Source organism: Leptodactylus fuscus, chromosome 10, assembly GCF_031893055.1.
Source record: "Leptodactylus fuscus isolate aLepFus1 chromosome 10, aLepFus1.hap2, whole genome shotgun sequence".
Lineage (NCBI taxonomy): Eukaryota > Metazoa > Chordata > Amphibia > Anura > Leptodactylidae > Leptodactylus > Leptodactylus fuscus.
This window is the reverse complement of record NC_134274.1, coordinates 31,663,444-31,666,287: the sequence shown is the minus strand read 5'-3', so window position 1 is coordinate 31,666,287 and position 2,844 is coordinate 31,663,444.

Sequence of the window (2,844 nt, the reverse complement as noted above, 5' to 3'; positions counted from 1 at the left end):
ATAATCTAAAATAAAGCAAATCTATGCTATGATGGTACTGTTGCCTCTATTGAGCAGTAAAATACCAATTTTTTTTAAAAAAAATTTCTTGTCCTATGATAGCGTGTAGTTTATGCAAGGTTCACTCGTGCATTTGGGTTTCCGTTCTTGGGGACCCAAAATTGGAAACCCAATCCACTTCAAAAATGGTTACCCATGGAAATTCATGGCCCCATAGACTATAATGAGGTCCACTTGGTTTCCGGCCGGGGGATGGAATCCCTGTTTGGAATCCGAGCACTGGTGTGAATCCATCCTTACCATCGCATTCACACTATGGCATGTGGTCAATTGCCTGTTGTTGTATTGAGAAGCACACTCTATATTCATGGTAACCAAACACATGATGTCTCCTAACTAAATATGCTAGAAGGCTCCATTGGAGATATTTCCTTCTGTCTACCATTTTCTTCTGTATGGATCCTTGTATATGATTTTGCATATTGTCACACAACAATGGCCCATTTTGGTACTTGCCCTAGGTCGGGTGCCATATGCCCACCACTATACCACCCTATAGCATGTGGAAGGCCTCTGATTTACAAATATGGACCTCTCTCCGAAAGAACTTCGGACCATCAGTATGGTAGTATAAGGTAGGGGGTAAAAACTGAAACGGCCGATCTCCTCCAGTCTAAAAAATGCTAACATATTTCTTTAAAGCCATGTTACAGGTCGGCTTTGCAGTTTTATTTTTACCTTCCGTGATAAATAAGACATGACCTCTTACTCTGTAATCTTCCCATCATTTGCTAAAACTTGAAAGAAATTTTACTAGGAAAGTTGTATTTCCTATTTTTGCTTTTGCGGTGCCCTAGATTTCTGCTCATCTATCATGTATGAAGGTAATTTGTTATCAGTAGTGTGAATACAGCCATACACATGGTCACATCCGCCACATGGACTTCTAAAAAGAACTTAAAATACTTTAGTAGAAGTGGTAAGTATAGACTTTCAGAATGACTTAAGATGCTGACAAAAGATTTTATCACTAACTTATTTTCCCTGAAAGCACACACATGCCTAGACAAGGAGGAATAACTCAGAGCTATCTACGGTGTATGGTTCCTTAAATCTCTTCCCAAATGTTGGACAAGGCAATCATTTTTACATGAAATCGGAATGGAGTTTGACAGGATAAGCTCACAGACAGACTCTGCAAGCTCTTTACTAATGATCAGGCAGAGCGTTCCTGAAGCGCTCTGCCCAATCATAAAGATCTGTGCCGCCATATGGTTATAGCTGACCTACTCGCTTTACCTCTTTATGATCAGTGCACAGAGGAAATAAGGAGTTAATCGAACAGTATTCAGTGTCCTTCCGTGGCTTATATAATGTTGGAGGCTGGAGAAGTGAGTAACTCTCTGAAATCTGGGTGTATGAATACCACTGGACCCTGCTTGTAGAAATCCTATCATTGCTCTACATCAGTCTTTCTCAAAGTGGGCGATAACGCCCCCTTGTGGGCGCTGGAGGCCTATAGGGGGGCAGTAAAGGGCACAGAGAAGATTGGGGGGCGTTGAAGCGGTTTAGGGGGGCGGTGGCTAATTTAAAGGGGTGGTATCATAACAATGATTCCATCTATACTGCTTGTTAATGTGGATTTAAGACTTTTCCTAAATACACTGCTTCAGCAAAACTGCTTTGTTTGTCCACTATCTTACTTTATTCACTTCATTATGGACACTAGCACCTGGCCCCCTGCTCATTGCTGAGGGAGCCACATGACGTAGCTCCCTGCTGTGTGGGGGGAGAGAGGGGGGGGGCTGAGTGTACGGAGCCAGCCTGTGTCTGCACCACACATACACATCACCTACACATCACCTAGCTCCCTGCTGTGAGATAGAGGGGGGGGTGGGGGGTGGAATAAGTGCTGCTTTCTTATATAAAGCAGTCTAAATCCTACTGGGCTAAAGGACCTGGTCTCTCTGTTCACTAGGATAAAGCTTTATTATATAGAGCAGGCTGCTAGTGGGCAGAGGAGCCAGGTCCTTTAGGAAACTCCGTAAATTGTACCCTGGATTGTGGTCCATCGTTCAACGATTTTTGATAGCATTCCCATCATCGTATTTGTGTGAACGTGGATTTAGTGCTGTGGCAACGTTGCTAACTAAAAAGAGAAATCGGTTGCAGATTACCGAACACGGTGACTTACGGCTGTTTTTGAGTAAATTCGAGCCTGATATTAACAAACTTGTTAAAAATCATCAAATTCATCCTTCACATTAGATTAGTTTTAAAATTAAAATTGAAATGTTTGTTTTAATAACATGAATAAAAGTTTCCCTAATATTACAAAATGGTGTTTTACATTACCCTCATCAGAAAGTCTTATTTTCACGTGACACACATAATTTAATTATTAACATAATGACTGCGATTGTGATTCTTAAGATGTAGTAAAGTAAAAAAAAATTTGGGGGGGGGGGGGGGCGCTAGAAAATAATTAATTCTCGAAGTGGGCGGTAGACAAAATAAGTTTGAGAACCTCTGCTCTACATCAATGATGCTAAAGTAATCCTCCTCATTTCCTTAGAACTACAATAATCCTGACATTAAATCTTTAATGCCCAGCGATCCAAAAATTCACCCCTTCGCTGCCCTAGACCACCAGGGAATCTAACATTAAGGGTAAGTTCACACCGGATTTTTTGGTTAGGATTCTGAAGCCGTATCGCAGCAAAATCTGTAACAGAAAAAGCTGCGTTTCCGGAATGAGGGGGCCTCAACCTAAAGATGATTCCACAATTTAAGAACGGGTTCTAAACAGTTAGTGTAGTCAAGCTAGACACATATATAATGACA